Here is a 19,728-nt window from a genome sequence, read left to right as displayed (position 1 = left end):
ACTCAGTGCTTTGTTAGGCCCAAAGACTTTTTTCTCTTGTCTTTCTTTTCTTTTTCTTCTTCTTCTTTTCCTTTTATTTTATTTTATTTTTTATTTATTTATTTATTTATTTATTGAGATGGAGTCTCACTCTGTGGCCAGGCTGGAGTGCAGTGGCATGATCTCGGCTCACTGCAAACTCCGCCTCCCAGGTTCAAGCGATCCTTCTGCCTCAGCCCCACTACTAGCTGGGATTACAGGCATGTGCCACTATGCCTAGCTAATTTTTTTATTTTTAGTAGAGACAGGGTTTCGCCATGTTGGCCAGGCTGGTCTTGAACTCCTGACCTCAGGTGATCACCTGCCTCAGCCTCCCAAAGTGCTGGGATTACAGACGTGAGCCACCGCAACCAGCCTTCTTTTTATTTTTATTTTTGGTCAGCATGTTTTAGCAAAAGTTGTATTTCTTCATTTCAGGCACTCACCTGTATCTTCAAACATTACTACCTGACCATGAGGACATGTGCACATTTATAATGATGCATAGACTATTGTGAATCTTCCTTGACCGCTCTTCCTCTAGTTCCCACTCTTCTTCGCAAAGATAATTTATGGCCATCTAGCTCTTTACATATCTATAAATTTATCATCAAACTTATTCACTCTAATAACATCAAATATTCTGTCCAAGCGATTATCCTAATTTTGACATTTTCAGTTTTTACTGCTGAAATCCCAGTTGTAGACTGCCAACTAATTTCTAGAAATTTCTATTCTTAAACTTATTCTTTTTATATATACACATTAAGTTGTAGGGTACATGTGCACAAGATTTGTTACATATGTATACATGTGCCATGCTGGTTTGCTGCACCCATTAACTCGTCATTTACATTAGGTATTTCTCCTAATGTTATCCCTCCTCCATCCCCGACCCATGCCAGGCCCTGGTGTGTGATGTTCCCTGCCTTGTGTCCAAGTGTTCTCATTGTACAATTCTCACCTATGAGTGAGAACATGTGGTGGTTGGTTTTTTGTCCTTGCGACAGTTTGCTCAGAATGATGGTTTCCAGCTTCATCCATGTTCCTACAAAGGACATGAACTCATCTTTTTTTCTGGCTGCATAGTATTCCATGGTGTATATGTGCCACATTTTCTTAATCCAGTCTATCATTGATGGACATTTGAGCTGGTTCCAAGTCTTTGCTATTGTGAATAGTGCCGCAATATATACGTGTGCATGTGTCTTCACAGCAGCATGATTTATAATCCTTTGGGTATATACCCAGTAATGGGATCACTGGGTCAAATGGTATTTCTAGTTCTAGATCCTTAAGGAATAGCCACACTGTCTTCCACAATGGTTGAATTAGTTTACAGTCTCACCAACAGTGTAAAAGTGTTCCTATTTCTCCACATCTTCTCCAGCATCTATTTTTTCCTGACTTTTTTTTTAAATTATTATTATACTTTAAGTTTTAGGGTACATGTGCACAATGTGCAGGTTAGTTACATATGTATACATGTGCCATACTGGTGTGCTGCACCCATCAACTCGTCATTTAGCATTAGGTATATCTCCTAATGTTATCCCTCCTCCCTCCCCTGACCCCACAACAGTCCCCAGAGTGTGATGTTCCCCTTCCTGTGTCCATGTGTTCTCATTGTTCAATTCCCACCTATGAGTGAGAACATGCAGTGTTTGGTTTTTTGTCCTTGCGATAGTTTACTGAGAATGATGATTTCCAGTTTCATCCATGTCCCTACAAAGGACATGAACTCATCATTTTTTATGGCTGCATAGTATTCCATGGTGTATATGTGCCACATTTTCTTAATCCAGCCTATCATTGTTGGACATTTGGGTTGGTTCCAAGTCTTTGCTATTGTGAATAGTGCCACAATAAACATAGGTGTGCATGTGTCTTTATAGCAGCATGATTTATAGTCCTTTGGGTATATACCCAGTAATGGGATGGCTGGGTCAAATGGTATTTCTAGTTCTAGATCGCTGAGGAATCGCCACACCAACTTCCACAATGGTTGAACTAGTTTACAGCCCCACCAACAGTGTAAAAGTGTTCCTATTTCTCCACATCCTCTCCAGCACCTGTTGTTTCCTGACTTTTTAATGATTACCATTCTAACTGGTGTGAGAGGGCATCTCATTGTGGTTTTGATTTGCATTTCTCTGATGTCCAGTGATGAGCATTTTTTCATGTGTCTTTTGGCTGCATAAATGTCTTCTTTTGAGAAGTGTCTGTTCATATCCTTTGCCCACTTTTTGATGGGTTTGTTTGTTTTTTTCTTGTAAATTTGTTGGAGTTCATTGTAGATTCTGGATATTAGCCCTTTGTCAGATGAGTAGGTTGCGAAAATTTTCTCCCATTTTGTAGGTTGCCTGTTCACTCTGTTTCCTGACTTTTTAATGATTGCCATTCTAAGTGGTGTAAGATGGTATCTCATTGTGGTTTTGATTTGCATTTCTCTGATGACTATTTGATGGTCATCAAATGATGAGCATTTTTTCATGTGTCTGTTGGCTGCATAAATGTCTTATTTTGAGAAGTGTCTGTTCATATCCTTTGCTCACTTTTGAATGGGGTTGTTTGATTTTTTCTTGTAAATTTGTTTAAGTTATTTGTAGATTCTGGATATTAGCCCTTTGACAGATGAGTAGATTGCAAAAATTTTCTCCCATTCTGTAGGTTGCCTGTTCACTCTGATGGTAGTTTCTTTTGCCGTACAGAAGCTCTTGAGTTTAATTAGATCCCATTTGTCAATTTTGGCTTTTGTTGCCATTACTTTGGGTGTTTTAGTCATGAAGCACTTGCCCGTGCCTATGTCCTGAATGGTATTTACTAGGTTTTCTTCTAGGGCTTTTATGGTTTTAGGTCCAACATTTAAGTCTTTAATCCATCTTGAATTAATTTTTGTATAAGGTATAAGGAAAGGATCCAGTTTCAGCTTTCTACATGTGGCTAGTTTCCCCAGCACCATTTATTAAATAGGGAATCCTTTCCCCATTGCTTGTTTTTGTTAGGTTTGTCAAAGATCAGATGGTTGTAGATGTGTGGTGTGATTTCTGAGATCTCTGTTCTGTTCCACTGGTCTATCTCTCTGTTTTGATACCTGTACCATGCTGTTTGGTTACTGTAGCCTTGTAGTATAGTTTGAAGTCAGGTAGGGTGATGCCTCCAGCTTTGTTCTTTTGCCTTAGGATTGTCTTGGCAATGTGGGCTCTTTTTCAGTTCCATATGAACTTTAAACTAGTTTTGTCCAGTTCTGTGAAGAAAGTCATTGGTAGCTTGATGGGATGGCATTGAATCTATAAATCTATAAATTACCTTGGGCAGTATGGCCATTTTCATGATATTGATTCTTCCTATCCATGAGCATGGAGTGTTCTTCCATTTGTTTGTGTCCTCTTTTATTTCATTGAGCATGTAGTTCTCCTTGAATAGGTCCTTCACATCCCTTGTAAGTTGGATTCCTAGGTATTTTATTCTCTTTGAAGCAATTGTGAATGGGAGTTCACTCATGATTTGGCTCTCTGTTTGTCTATCATTGGTGTGTAGGAACGCTTGTGATTTTTGCACATTGATTTTGTATCCTGAGACTTTGCTGAAGTTGCTTATCAGCTTAAGGAGATTTGGGGCTGAGATGATGGGGTTTTCTAGATATACAATCATGTCATCTGCAAACAGGGACAATTTGACTTCCTCTTTTCCTAATTGAATACCCTTGATTTCTTTCTCTTGCCTGATTGCCTTGGCCAGAACTTCCCATACTATGTTGAATAGGAGTGGTGAGAGAGGGCATCCCTGTCTTGTGCCAGTTTTCAAAGGGAATGCTTCCAGTTTTTGCTCATTCAGTATGATATTGACTATGGGTTTGTCATAAATAGCTCTTATTATTTTGAGATACATTCCATCAATACCTAGTTTATTGACAGTTTTTAGCATGAAGTGCTGTTGAATTTTGTCAATGGCCTTTCCTGCTTCTATTGAGATAATCATGTGGTTTTTGTCTTTGGTTCTGTTTATGTGACGGATTGCATTTATTGATTTGCATGTGTTGAACCAGCCTTGCATCCCAGGGATGAAGCCAACTTGATCTTGGTGGATAAGCTTTTTGATGTGCTGCTGGATTCAGTTTGCCAGTATTTTACTTAGCATTTTCTCATCTATGTTAATCTGGAATATTGGTCTAAAATTCTCTTTTTTTATTGTGTCTCTGCCAGGCCTCATTTTATGAGGCAGGGAGGATTCCCTCTTTTTCTATTGATTGGAATAATTTCAGAAGGAATGATACCAGCTCCTCCTTGTACCTCTGGTAGAATTTGGCTGTGAATCCATCTGGTCCCGGACTTTTTTTGGTTGGTAGGCTATTAATTATTGCCTCAATTTCAGAGCCTGTTATTGGTCTATTCAGGGATTCAATTTCTTCCTGGTTTAGTCTTGGGAGGGTGTATGTGTCCAGGAATTTATCCATTTCTTCTGGATAAAGGTACTGTCTCCTTTGTTGTTTGCTTTCCAAAGAGAGCTCCCAAGTCTTTCAGAAATACATCCCTGGGTCATTAAGCTGAAAAAAGATTTAGTTTCTCAAAAAACCAAAGTTTGCCAGGCATAGTGGCTCACACCTGTAATCCCAGCTACTTGGGAAGCCAAGGCAGGCGAATCACCTGAACCCAGGAGAAGGAGGTTGTGGTGAGGCAAGATCATGCCTTGCACTCCAGCCTGGGTAACAAGAGAAAAACTCCGTTAAAAAAAAAAAAAAAAAAAAAAAAAAAAACACATGCACACACACACACACACCTCAGACATCAGAGAAAATGCATTTACAAATTTTCTAACTGAGTGTGCTAAGAAAAGAGACAAAAGGAAAGAAAATATCTTCCTTTATTTTTAAAGGTTTATTTTAAATAAACGTCTCATTTATTTGCTTGTTTGTTTGAGACAGGGTCTAGCTTTGTCATCCAGTCTGGAGTGTGGTGGCGAGATCAGAGCTCACTGCAGCCTCCAACTTTCTGGCTCAAGTGATCGTCCGACCTCAGCGCCCCGAGCAGCTGGGACCACAGGTGTGCACCACCACACCTGGCTGATTTTTTTTTTAATTTTTAGTATAGATGAGGTCTCACCACTTTGCCCAAGCTGATCTGAAACACCTGGGCTCAAGCCGTCCTCCTGCCTCAGCCTCTCAAAGTGCTGGGATCACAGGCGTGAGCCACTGCCCCTGGGCCCTGACTTTATTTCCATGAAATATAAAATTGTCCTTCACTTCCTTTGTGTAATAGGCAGTTTTGCATGTCACCGTTCAGTTTCCATTATCCACTCTAGCAACCCAGGACCTTGCTTAATAAGCCATTCTAATTGTCAGTCCCCGCTGCAACCAGTGCCCCACTCCACCCCTTTACCGAGGTCCCTGCCCCTCTCCCCCGCCCTGCCCCAGACGAAGGGGAGCTTGCACCGCCTGCAGGATGCGTGACTCTACCTGCTCAGAAAAGGCGCTTTGCATTAAAACCATTTTCAACTTAAGAAGAAAAATGATTCAGCGTTCATTACAGGTTGCCCAATAAATATGTTGTTTTACCTTCGATTGTTTGAAATATTAACTTAAAACGGATGAAGCATCCCTGTGATATTAGGGGTAATATCACAGCACGTCAGAAACAATCCACCAATCAGTACCCGGAGGATCCAGTCCTGCAGGGCAAGAGGATGACAGCAGGCAACATCTGGGGCCCAACTGAGGAGAAAGCCAGGACCCGCCCCCTCCAGGCCCTGCCCTTCAGAACACCCCTTCCAGACCTCGCCTTCAAGATAATGATCACCCTCTGGCCCCGCCCCTTCCGTCTGTCTGCCCGGCCCCCAAGCAGCCTCCCCATTCTCGCAGCGCCCAGATCCTGTTCAAGGTCCCGCCCCTTCTAGCCAGGCCCCTGCCCCACAGCGGCCTCCACCCCCTCGTAGCCAGGCGTGGCTGTGATCTATCAGCCTTGGCCTCCCAAAGTGCTGGGACCACAGGTGTGAGCCACCCCACCCAGCCCAATCTTCTTAACATAAACACTTTAATATCAATTAATGTTTGAACTCAATGTTAAGTCAACTCAATCTCAAGTCAATGCTAAATTGGCTCTAATGTCAATTAAAGCTTTCTGATTTTCTATAGTCATCGTATTTGGAAAAATTATCTCAAAAATGAATTTTCTGATGTTCTGCAAGGATTGACCTCGGACTGAAGACCTTGCCACACTTAATGACATTTTTAAGATTCTGTCCGGTATAGATTCTCTGATGGTTAATCCTGTGTGAAAGTGAAGTCAAGACTTTGCCACAATCATCACACTTGAGGTTTCTCTCCTGTATGAATTCGCCTATGTTTTGCATAAGATGAAGTTTGACCGACGACCTTGCCACAATCATCACATTTGTAAGGTTTCTCTCCAGTATGAGTTCACCAATCAACTGCAAGATATGATCGATATCTGAAAAATTTGCCACATTTACTACACTTGTAAGATCTCTCTTCATTATGGATTCTCTAATGATTTGCAAAGGTTGTAGCGTTACTGAAGACTTTGTAAGAATCATTACATTTGTAAAGTTTCCCTATACCATGGATTGCTTGATGATGAATAAGTGTTGACTGCCCAGTAAAGGCTTTGCCATACTCATTACACTTGTAAGGTTTCCCTCCAGTATGAACTCTCTGATGTTATGCAAGGTTTGATTGTTGATTAGACACCTTGCCACATTCGGCTGGGTATGGTGGCTCACGCCTGTAATCCCAGCACCTTGGGAGGCCGAGGCAGGTGGATCACGAGGTCAGGAGATCGAGACCATCCTGGACAACATGGTGAAACTCTGTCTCTACTAAAAATACAAAAAGTTAGCCAGGCGTGGTGGTGGGCACCTGTAGTCCCAGCTACTCAGGAGGCTGAAGCAGGAAAATAGCGTGAACCCGGGAGGTGGAGCTTGCAGTGAGCCAAGATCGCGTCACTGCATTCCAGCCTGGGCAACAGAGCGAGACTCCATCTCAAAAAAGAAAAAAAAGAAATCTTGCCACAGTTGTTATACTTGTAAGATTTGCCTCTAGTATGAATTGCTTTATGAATTACAAGGGCTGAATTTCAAGTGAAGGTCTTGCCACACTCATTACACTTGTACGGTTTCTCTCCAGTATGGCATCTATAATGACATACAAGATTTGCTTTTTGACTAAAAACCTTGCCACATTCATTATATGTGTAAGGTTTCTTTCCATTATGAATTGCCTTATGCATTACAAGGGCTGAATTTTGAGCAAAGGTCTTGCCACACTTATTACACTTGTAAGGGTTCTCTCCAGTATGAACTCTCTGATGTTGTGCAAGGCATGAATCATGCCAGAAAACCTTGTCACAAACCTTACATTTGTAAGGTTTCTCTCCAGTATGAACTCTTAAGGCGCGAAAGGCATGAATTATCCCAGAAAGCCTTGTGACAAGCCTTATATTTGTATGGTTTTTCTCCAGTATGAATTCTCCTATGTGTTTCAAGTTGTGATCTGCAACTGTAAACTTTGTCACATTCTTCTCATTTGTAAGGTTTCTGTCCAGTATGAAGTCTATGATGGCATTGAAGGGATGACATCTGATTGAAGGTCTTGCCACACTCATTACACTTGCAAGGTTTCTCTCCAGTATGGCATCTATAATGACATACAAGATTTGCTTTTTGACTAAAAACCTTGCCACATTCATTATATGTGTAAGGTTTCTTTCCATTATGAATTGCCTTATGCATTACAAGGGCTGAATTTTGAGCAAAGCTCTTGCCACACTTATTACACTTGTAAGGTTGCTCTCCAGTATGAACTCTATGGTGGCATGCAAGGCATTACTTCTGATGAAAGACTTTGCCACATACATCACATTTACATTGTTTCTCTCCTGAATGGGTTATGTGATGTCTCCTTAACTGTGAGCTATAATTAAAGGCTTTGCCATACTCATTACATTGGAAAGGTTTTTCTCTCATGTGTACTTCCTGTATTCGTGTGAATAATGAAGAATGGAGGAAATTCTTCCCATACTTATTAGAAAGATGGGTTTTGAGCCTACAAGAAATTATTTGGGATGTTGAAGCTGAGGAAGCATCATTGATAGACTGGTCCACTTGATTACCAATTTTCCGTTCAGTCTGAAATATGTGCAGTTCCGGCAGATGCAAAGGAAAGCTTAATCCAAGCTGATCTTTCATAGGCTTGTTTCCAGCATGCCGTTGATCATGTCAGTCTGTACTACCAGTTAAGTCTTTGGTTTCTGTCATGGGTGCTTCATGGCCATTTCTTTCCATTTCTTGCCACTGAAACTCAAAGTCATGAATATCTTTTTCGGTTTCTGGGAAGCAAAAATCTCCAATGTGATGATTTTCATGTCTTTCCAATGTCCCTGCGTGGAACACTTCTGTATTGCCTTGCCCTGTTGATGAGAACTCCATCATGGATTTTAAAGAGCTATCCACAGACTCTAGGTTCCTGTAGTTCTCCAACATCATGTCCCTGTATAAAGGCCTCTGCACAGGGTTCAGGCATTTCCACTCCTCCACTGAGAATTTTTTTTTTTTTTTTTTTTTTTTGAGATGGAGTCTTGTGTCACCCAGGCTGGAGTGCAGTGGCGCAATCTCAGCTCACTGCAAGCTCCGCCTCGCGGGTTCAAGCCATTCCCCTGTCTCAGCCTCCCAAGTAGCTGGGACTACAGGCGCCTGCCACCAGGCCTGGCTAATTTTTTGTATTTTTAGTAGAGATGGGGTTTCACTGTGGTCTCGATCTCTCCTGACCTCATGATCTGCCCGCTTTGGCCTCCCAACTCCACTGAGAATTCTATAGCCACATCCCTGAAAGTCAAGTGTCCCTGAGGAAGAGCTGCTATCACTGGCTCCTTTTCTTTGCTCTTCTTGGTGGCTTCTTTACATAACATGAGTCTTTGGAAATCAATCCTGGATGTCTCAATTTTCTCTGAGTTGAGAAAGAGGGGCCAGAATTTCCAGGTCTGTGGGGACCCCACGTCCCTGATATAGCAGCACCAGAGAACTTGAGACCCTTCTTTTATGAGTCCTTTATTGCTTACTCAGTTATCCCTCATTAGTTACTAAATCTGATGAATAAGGAAGCCAATATTTAAGGCACTGGAGGACATATCACTGGCTAGTGACAAGGTTGTTAAATAACATCAAGGTTCTTGATGTTCACACTTAGTATTCTTTTCTCTGGCTAGATGTGGTGGCTCATGCCTGTAATCCCAACACTTTGGGAAGTGAAGGCAGGGGGATCACTTGAGTTCAGGAGTTTGAGACCAGCCTGGGCAACATAGCAAGACACCATCTCTACAAAAAATTTAAAATTAGCCAGACATGGTAGTGCACATCTGTAGTTTCAGCTACTTGGGAGGCTGAGATAGGAGGATCACTTGAACCCTGATATTCAGGGCTATAGTGAGTTATGATCACACCACTGCACTCCAGCCTGGGCTACAGAGACTCTGTCTAAATAAATAAATAAGAAAAATAAAACAGTATTCTTTCAATTGAGTCAGCTTGCAATCCTGGCAAGAGAATTTACTGCATTTTATCGTGGGGCTCTGTGGCATAATGGTGAGCACTCTGGATTCTGAATCCAGAGAATTTATTGCATTCATGCACTATTTTCTAATCCAAAAGATTTAGTAAGCAATATTTTCCTCAATATTAACATAATTTTAGGATGCTGAAAGAGTTCATTCAACTGACCAAAACATTAAGCATTAAACTAAAAAGCAAATTTGCAAAGAGAAGACAGATTTTATTTTTAAAAATTATTCCTAAAAATGTTCAATTTGGATCTAAGGAGACTTTGAGAATGTAGTGGTGATAAGGATTCTGATTCTGGCTAACATTCCTTGATGATGGATTTCATCTCATCTTCACAGCATCCCCATGAGGTATGTATGTATTATTAGTCCTGTTTATTGATAGATAAATGGAGGTTTATGAACATTAAGTAACTTGGACAAGGTCATGTAGTTAGAGCCAGAGCTATAACCTAGGTCACCTGGCCTGATTCCAAACCTTCTGTTCTCAATTGAGAGGAAATGTGTGGGCCAAAGTATTCCAGATTTCTCAGAAAGTCTGCAGTTCACAGCATAGTTTCTTAATATATTTTTAATGCCGGCACATCTTTTCAACAGATTAATCCTAAATTGCAGTGCTGATGTTTTCCAGGAATTAGACAAATCATGAACAAAGTGAGTGTTTCTCTGCAGAGCATTCTGCAAAACACAGGTAAGAGCAGACCTCTCCATGGCAAAGCTTCTCTTTGCCCAAGTAGTTGTAGAGACTGTCTTGTTTGTTATTCCTAGTAGAGAGACCACTTTCCTGCTGAGAGTGATTCGTTCAGAAAATATGTTTGAGAAGGGGTCATGCATGTGAGGAGAGCAGCTGTGAACACTCATACAGCTCTTTGTTCCTTAATATCTTCTATATTCAGTTCATAATCCACTTGAGCAGTGGTGCCAGCTGGCAGGTCCAGCAGCTTATTTTTCTTCTCATTTTCAGCAGATCATCTAGTTTCTTCCTTATGGGTTCCTACCCCCATTTCATAGCCACTCACCTACTGATAAACAGGCTCTGCCTAAAGCACGTCTCATCTTCCAGTCCATCAACACAGGATATGAAATTTTCCCAAACTCCAAATTACTATTGTAGTCCTTAATACAACATACATATTTAAATGGGGACTGTGAACACACACAGAGGACGAAGGGCTGAAGTAATGAGTCTTCGTGCCTGGGTTCTAGTCCATCTGATAGTGGTTTACCCTCTTTGGCCTCTGTTCCCTCATTTATTTTGCAGATTAATTCAGGTTACTAATTCTTATAGGTTTTAAAGGATGCTGAATTCCTAACTCCCAGTCCCTGAGAACGTGATCTTATTTAGAAAGACGGGCCAGGCACGATGGCTCATGCCTACAATCCCAGCACTTTGGAAGGCCTAGGCAGGTGGATCACTTGAGGTCAGGAATTCAAGACCAGCCTGACCAACATGGTAAAACCCGATCTCTACTAAAAATACAAAAATTAGCTGGGTGTGGTGGCATGCACCTGTAATCCCTGCTACTTGGGAGGCTGAGGCAGGAGAATCGTTTGAACCCTGGAACCTCTGCAGTGAGCCATAATGGCACCATTGTGCCCCGGCTTGGGTGACAGAGCAAGACTCTGTCTCAAAAAAAAAAAAGAAAGAAAGAAAAATAGAAGCTTTACAGATGTTCAAGTTAAAATGAGGTAGGTCATTAGGGTGGGCTCTAATCCATTATGACTTATGTCTTGATTTTTAAAAGGTGGAGAAATTTGTATACAGACAGATACTAGTAATGTCTTCCCCTTACTAGTAGGGAGAAGGCCATCTACAAGCCAAGGAATGCATAAGGCTGGGAGAATCTAGGAGAGAGGCATGGAATGAATTCTCCCTCACAGTCCTCAGAAGGTTCCAACCCACCGGATGCCTCCATTTCAGACTTTCAGCCTCCAGAACTGTTGAGACAATACATTTCTGTTGTTTAAACCACCCAGTTTCTGGTGTTTTGTGATGGCACACTAGCAAATTATTGCACTAGACAGCTGACTTTGAATTAAGCAAAAGAGAGGGTTTCCCAGGTGGGCACAGTCTAATCACATGTGCCATTTAAACTCATTTAAAAGAGTAGCCAAAGAGAAAGTTAGAGCTATTCCAACCATGAGAAGGAGTTGATGAGGCAGTACAGGGGCTCTGAAATGGAGGGGCCCCATGGCAAGTAACAGAGGGAAGCTTCTAGAAGGTAACAGTGATCCAACTGAAGACAAGAAAAAACTAAATCCATCTAACAACTGTAAGAAGCAATTCTGCCAACAACCTGAATGAGCCTGGAAGTGGATTCTTTCCCAGAGCCTCCAGATGTAGGAGGCCAGCCTGACATGGATTCCCTGACCTAGAGACCCCAGATGAATCCATGCAGATTTCTAACTATAGAACTATGACATAATAAACACGTGTAGTTTTAAGCCGCTGTCTGGGGTAATTTGTTACATAGCCATAGAAAATACACCCTAGCTAGCAAGTATTGAGTGCTTTCTTCACCAGTCACTATTCTAAGTGTTTTACATTCAAAGAAAAAAAAAAAAACCCACAGCTAAGTATTGCCATAGAACTATTGTTGTCCCAAAGCAATAAAGATAAATTTACAGCTGGGAGGGGGGGAAATTTTGTGACATCTGAGGAACAACAGCCTGCAACAGACAGACGATAAACGGAACACCCTACTAAAGAGAAAGCAGAACCAGTAGAACAGACAGAATGGGAATTAAAAATAAACACAATAAATGTCTTTATAAAAATAAGGAAGAATGTCAGAAACCTGACGCATGAACAAGCAATTATGAAGAACCACTTAGAAATATTTTTTAAATGTAATTGTTGAAATACAAACATAGTAAATGGCAAAACAAATCATGCCTGATGGTCCAGTAAAAGCCTGGGGCACCATTTTGCAAACGCCTGTAAGAATTAATTTCCAAGTGCATAGAAATTACTGTCAGAAGTTTTTGAAAGGCCAAAAAGAGACTAAAAAATATCTTTAGAGGAATATAATCCAAATGTTTAAACAAGATAATCTTTTAAGAATAAAGACTCTTAAAATAGGAATTAAGAAGTACTATATCTAATTTATTCTCCCTCCCCAAATATCCCACTGTATTACTGAGGCTAAATAAGCCTATTATATATGTGAGGAAAATTCAGAGCAAAACTTTTAGCCAGGTCACAAACATGATTTAGCTGCACCTCAATTCCTATGTAGACTTACAATTACCTCTCCTCAGGAGCTCGTAAAGTTAAGAAGAGCAGATAGAATATCCACCAGGCTGAAAGGCTGACCCACGTGGGGATATTCACAGGAGAATGTTAAGCTTTGGCCAATTTCCAGCCTCTGCTTTCCTCCCTTCCTCACAGCTTGTCCCAGGACTGACCCTGAGGGTCAACAGGAGGGATACAGCATCCCTACAGATGGCCTAGCTCCTCCTTGTCCAATTTTCCCCTCGTTGAAGGAGAGTCCAGCCAGGCTCCAAAACAGAGTGCCCTTAGTGCCCTGTCTAGTGCCACAGTGAACTGGACACAGAGGATGGAGAGCAGACATACAACCAAGGTCAAAAGCCAGGAGCTTGTTACAAGCAAGCCAGCTCTGGCGAAGGGGGCTAAGGTACTGTGAACCCAAAATATCTGAGACAGGGCTCAGTAAATTTAGAAAGTTTATTTTACCAAGGTTAAGGACACACCCATGCCACAGCCTCAGGAGGTCCTGATGACATGTGCCCAAGGTGGTTGTGATACAGCTTGCTTTTATACATTTTAGGGAGATGTGAGACATCAATCAATATGCGTAAGGTGTACATTGGTTCAGTCAGGTAAGGTGGGACAATTTTAAGTGGATAATGGTGGGGGCCTTCCAGGTCATAGGTAGATAAGAAACAAAAGGCTGTATTCTTTTGAGTCCTTGATCAGCCTTTCACTGAATACACAATACACGGTGTATTCACTGAATACACTGGCTCAGTGAATCTGCATTTTTACATAAATAGGGCAGAAGAAGCAGTCAGATATGCATTTGCCTCAGGTGAGCAGAGGGATGACAATTTGTACCTGTGAAGATAAGTTGTGAAATTCAACAGAACTGTTTTAGGGTAAAGATCTTGAGGTCTACAGTGAATTTCCTTGTCAGCAAATTGTGAGGGAGGTAACTCATATTTTTAGCTATCTTATTTAGGAATTAAAATGGGAGACAAGTTTGCCTGATGTAGTTCCCAGTTTGACTTTTCCCTTGGCTTAGTGATTTTGGGGTCCCAAGATTTATTTTCCCTTCACAGTACAAAGTCCAAATGCAGGTGATCAATGAATTAGGAAAGCCACAATTAAAGTAACTGGTGAACCAAGTACAAGGTGGACTGGAGAAGTTCCACTGACAAAGGGCACCTATCTGGGACAGCCTTTTCTATAGACTCTTGGGGCATTTACAGCATGAATGAGTGACTTGGAGTTTTGCCTCCGAACTCCAGCTCAGTGGTCTGAACCCTACTACCACTGACAAACTTTTCTGATATTGACTCTCAACCTGACTAGAAATGAAGGGTATTTCTCATTCTTAGATTTTTCCATCAGGACACTCTACAAATTTCATTTAGAAGTCTAAGATCATTTGTCACACTCTTTGGACATCAAGCTCTGTCTGTTGCCACCTGAGTGGTTGGGACTTACCTGGCTCGGACTATGACTAGACTGCTTCATCCTGTTGCAGTTGAGTGATACATGCAGAGTCAGAAATGTGACAAAACTTCCAAGAACAGGAGAGGGCATATCACATTTTATAAATCACAACGTCTGTGAGTAAAAGTCTTTGTGCATCGTGTTCTGAATATAGACATTCTTGGAATCTCAGAGGTGGTCATTTAGATCAAATCAAAGTAGGGTTGAACTTCAAACAACATGGGTTTGAACTGTGCTTGTTCACTTATATGTGGTGCCTCTGCCACCCATGAGACAGCAAGAGCAACCTCTCCTCTTCCTCCTCCTCAGCCTACTCAACACGAACACGATGAGGATGAAGACCTTTGTGATGATCCCCTTCCACTTACTGAATAGAAAGTGTATTTTCTCTTCCTTATGATTTTCTTCATAATATTTTCTCTTCTCTAACTTACTTTATTATAAAAATACAGTATTTAATACATATACCATATAAAATATGTATTAATTGGTTATGTATGTTATCAATAAGGTTTCCAGTCAACAGCAGTCTACTAATAGTTAGGTTTTTCGGAAGTCAAAACTTATACTCAGATTTTTCACTGCACAGGGGTTGGCATCCCTAATCCCCACGTTGTTCAAGGGTCGATTGTACTATTTTTTGCCTAAAGTAGTTATGTAAAAACTACCGGCAAAAATTTTATCAGAGTTGGTGGTCTCGGATCCATGATATAAGAAGACATTCATGAAGGATCTGAGCGAATCCAGTTATGAAAGCTCTATAATAGATTATTAAGAGAAATTAGGGAATATTCTTAGTATCACAAGAGGTTGATGTCCTAAAGGACAACTGCATATGGACTTTTCCTTTTTGTGTACGTAACTAACTCCCTCAGTCAGTGCATGTGGACTTTTGTTGACTTTTTGGAAGGAAGGATATATCTCAGCACCCATTTTCCCTTCCTAAGGGCACCTTTATTTCACATAGGGGAATCATTTCTCCCAGGGATAAGCAGTCTTGGAGGCACTAAATGTGATCAGGACTTTTGCTGCCTTTCCCCAACAAAGGAGTGTGTGATTTCATTTGGGACAATAGGAATTTCTCTCCTGGTACTTTGAATTGCCAGCAAGCCGAATTAAGACAAGGAAGACAACTTTTGAGCTTTTCATTCTAAAGAGAAGCCCAGAGAGGATCCTGCTGGCTAGATATCTGGAAGCTGTTCTAAGACTTGTCTTGGTTCTTCAGTTGTCTAACTTCCCATCCACTCTGAGAGTTACTACAAAACTCCCGCTGCTTCTTGTTAACTGCAACAAAAAGAATCTCAATTGATATGCCCTCTGCAAAGTAGTATACAGTTAAGGCATGGCTGATGTCTGCTCTTGCTCTGACTTGGTTTGTGATTTTGAGAAACTTTATTAGCCTCACTGAGCCTTAGCATCTTTACCTGTAGAATGAGAAACAAAGCCCTCCTTCCAGGTTGTCGATGGAATTAAGTGAGTATTTATGTGAAAGCCTTCTAGCTTACCTAGAAAGAAAATCTGTGAATTTCCCTGTCAAAGTGGTTCATTAACAATGAAAAATTAGGCCGGGCACGGTGGCTCATGTCTGTAATCCCAGCACTTTGGGAGGCCAAGGCGGGTGGATCACGATGTCGGGAGTTCGAGACCAGCTTGGCCAACATGGTGAAACCCCGTCTCTACTAAAAATACAAAAATTAGCTGGGCATGGTAGCACATGCCTGTAATCCCAGCTACTCAGGAGGCAGAGGCAGGAGAATCGCTTGAACCAGGGAGTCGGAGGTTGCAGTGAGCCGAGATCGAGCCACTGCACTCCAGCCTGGCGGCAGAGGGAGACTCAGTCTCAAAAACAAAACAGAACAAACAATGAAAAATTGGTAATTTGGCTAAAGATGCCAAGATGGAATGTCAGGCAATCATTTAAAATCAGAGATTTTGTAAAGAAAGTTATACTTAATAGTCAAAATACATTTCCCCCTTATTACTGTGCTTGGCAGAGGTCAGAATTAGATTTTCATGGGTATATTAATCCTGACAATATTTCTTCTTTGTTGGCAATAAAGGTAACAAAGTTTCCTATATGAGTATTTAAGAAAAGGGCTGGGCATGTTGGCTTTGGGAGATGAGGTGGGAGGATTGCTTGAGGTCAGGAGTTTGAAACCAGCCTGGGGAACAGAGTGAGACCCTGTCTCTATAAAAAATTTTAAAAATTAGCCAAACATGGTGGTGCATACTTGTAGTCCCAGCTCCTTGGGAGGCTGAGGCAGGAGGATTACATGAGCCCTGGAGTTCCAGGCTGCAGTGAGCTGTGATCACACCACTGCACTCCATCCTGGGTGATAGAGTGAGACCCTGTTGAAAGAAGAAAGGAAGGAAAGAAAGAAGGAAGGGACGGAGGGAGGAAGGGAGGGAAGGAAGGGAAGGGAAGGGAAGGGAAGGAAGGAAGGAAGGAAGGAGGAAGGAAGGAAGGAAGGAAGGAAGGAAGGACATCTCTGTTTACAATGCTGCTTTACACAAATGTTACTTTTCCATCTGAAGTAAGGAATAGACAATACCAGTTTACCAAAAAAATAATTTTTTTTGAGCACTCATATCACACAGAACTGGCCTTTTCCTGGAACAATTAGAATCGTACCTGGAAGGTTGCACTGTCTCTGGCTTACCAATGCTTTGTTTGGGTTAATATGCTGCAGGAGCTTCAAATCGTACATGAATTCTTGCTATTGACCAGGAAAGTAAGAAAGCAAGTTGGCTTCTTTTGATCACTCTCCTAACAGTGAGAATTTTAAAATTATGCATTGGTGTAACAGTAAATTTTTAAAACAAAGAACAGTAAAGAGTATCCTATAAAGGGACCCAGCTCTGTGCTAGATAACATAGAGCAGTGGGTCATGGAGCCTGGTTGTGCCCTGCCTCACCTCTGTTCCCACTCCATCAAGCAGGAGGAGAAGAGCATGATACAAAACTGGCCTTCTTTACCTGTGATCCACCTGGACTGAGTGAGCACATTTATTTATGAAAATGTGTGCAGGCCAGGCGCGGTGGCTTACACATGTAATCCCAGCACTTTGGGAGGCCGAGGCGGGCAGATCATGGGGTCAAGAGATCAAGACCATCCTGGCCAACGTGGTGAAACCCTGTCTCCACTAAAAATACACAAAAATTAGCTGGGCATGGTGGCACGTGCCTGTAGTCTCAGCTACTTGGGAGGCTGAAGCAGAATTGCTCGAACCCAGGAGGCAAAGGTTGCAGTGAGCCAAGATCTTGCCACTGCACTCCAGCCTGGCGACAGAGCAAGACTCTGTCAAAAAAGAAAGAAAGAAGGAAAGAAAGAAATGAAAGAAAGGAAGGAAGGAAGGAAGAAAGGAAGGAAGGAGGGAAGGAAGGAAAGGAAGGAAGGAAATGTGTGCAAACTGAACAGTCCATAGGTCCTGGCCAAAGGAGAAAAATAGAAGAGCCCAACCACTGCTTTAAGGCATTTTTCAAAGTGTCATGTGAGATTTATTCTGCAACCAAATCATCTTGAAATTGTATTTTTTAAAAAAGTGTATATGTGGGATTCACCTTGATTCAACGAATCAGAATCCCTGCTACTAAGACCTTGAGAGACTCTTCTGCTGAACTCAAATTTAAGAAACACTGACCTGGGGACCTCAGAAATCTAATTCCTTGCCTTCTTCAATCTACCTTCTAGTCAAGAGAAAACTAGAAGAAACAATGCATTTAGTAAATAATTATAGATTCAGTGTTATGAGAGCTAAAATGCGAGAGAGAATTCTGGATGGAAAGGGATGCAAAAGAGACTCTTATTAATTGCAAAAATATATGTTTTCCCCCAATAATACATGTCTCACTTAGTGGTCATCACCTGGCCACTGAAAGCCAGCACAGAACATTTCCCCCCCATAAACAGCATTGATCAGCACAGTGATTTTTGAAATTTGAATTATCTATGAGCATTTTAGACATAAAAAGATAAGGAGTCCTTCCTAAAAAGTCAGATTGGCAATAATTGGTTATCACTGAGTAGTAGACACCCTCTTTAGATGGGTATTTGCAGTTGATTTTACAATATCCCCAACATTCTCTCTTCTTCCCAATAGGATGAAAGTGCCACTTGACATTTATCAATAAGCTTATGCTGATTTTGTTGCTGTTCAATTAAGAAGAAAGTAAAAGAGCAACACTAGAAAGATGGTGGAGCAAAAGCAAAGAAAAACTCCTTTGGTTCTAGAAAATCTCCTGAAAAAGAGGAAGGCTTATCAAGCCCTCAAAGCCACCCAGGCAAAGCAGGCAGTTTGGCAAAGAAGGAGCAGAGGAAAGGAAAAGGGCTCAGATTTAAACAACTGGAATCATTCCTACATGATTCCTGCTGGCAGAAACATGATGAGGTGTGTCTCAGACGACTAGTAGTAAAACCTCACGTCTTGGAATTGCCAGATAAACATTCCTTGGCCTTTGTTGTACACATAGAAAGGACTGATAGCGTGAGTTTACTGGTACAGAGAACCATTGCAAGACTTCGCCTAGAGAAAATTTTTAGTGGTGTCTTTGTAAAAGTCACCACCTAGAACCTACAAATGCTGTGTATAGTGGAACCTTATGTGACCTGGGGATTTCCAAATCTGAAGTGTGTCCGGGAACTCACTTTGAAACATGGACAAGCCAAGGTCAAGAATAAGACCATCCCTCTGACACACAACACAGTGATTGAGGAGCACATGGCGAAGTTCGGCTCATTTGTTTGGAAGACCTCATTCATGAAACTGCCCTCCCAGGGAAGCATTTCCAGGAGATCTCATGGTTCTTGCGCCCTTTCCACCTCTCAGTGGTTCTTCATGCTACCCAAAATAAAGTGGGCTTCCTCAAGGAGATGGGCACACCTGGCTTTCGGGGTGAACGCATCAATCAGCTCATCCGCCAACTGAACTAGACCCAGGTGCCAAACTGCAGTAATTTTTATCAATGAAGTGGAAGCATGTGTTTTTGTGTTTTGGGGGGAAATTTTTATCGAGTATCTTCAGAGATTATTTCCCGCTTTATCTTCAAAAACTGGAAAGGAAGGGTCAAAGAAAAGAAAATAGCTGGCCAGCTGTGGTGGCTCACATCTGTAATCCCAGCACTTTGGGAGGCCGAGGCGGGCGGATCACCTGAGGTTGGGAGTTCGAGACTAGCCTGACCAACATGGAGAAACCCTGTCTCTACTAAAAATACAAAAATTAGCCGGGCATGGTGGAACATGCCTGTAATCGTAGCTACTTGGGAGGCTGAGGCAGGAGAATCGCTTGAACCCGGGAGGCGGAGGTTGCAGTGAGCCGAGATCGCGCCACTGCATTCCAGCCCGGGCAACAAGAGCGAAACTCTGTCTCGAAAAAAAAAAAAAGAAGAAGAAGACAGTAGCTTATGTTCATGGCAAGCACCTCTCTTCACAGTCCAGTTCCCAGG

At 41.7% G+C, this 19,728-nt stretch overlaps 3 pseudogenes; 1 reads left to right on the top strand and 2 right to left on the bottom strand.

Annotated features, from left to right (window-relative positions):
- Positions 1 to 6,171: 6,171 nt before the first annotated feature.
- Positions 6,172 to 7,745, bottom strand: LOC112133002 (zinc finger protein 845-like; annotated as a pseudogene).
- Positions 7,746 to 7,972: 227 nt separating this feature from the next.
- On the bottom strand, positions 7,973 to 16,994 carry LOC129059186 (putative protein ZNF321; annotated as a pseudogene).
- Positions 16,995 to 18,474: 1,480 nt separating this feature from the next.
- Positions 18,475 to 19,238, top strand: LOC100447949 (large ribosomal subunit protein uL30-like 1; annotated as a pseudogene).
- The last annotated feature ends 490 nt before the right edge of the window (positions 19,239 to 19,728 follow it).

The sequence above is a fragment of the Pongo abelii genome, chromosome 3 (assembly GCF_028885655.2).
Source record: "Pongo abelii isolate AG06213 chromosome 3, NHGRI_mPonAbe1-v2.0_pri, whole genome shotgun sequence".
Taxonomy (NCBI): Eukaryota; Metazoa; Chordata; class Mammalia; order Primates; family Hominidae; genus Pongo; species Pongo abelii.
The sequence above is the reverse complement of the archived record's forward strand: the minus strand, read 5'-3'. Positions and strand labels throughout refer to the sequence as shown.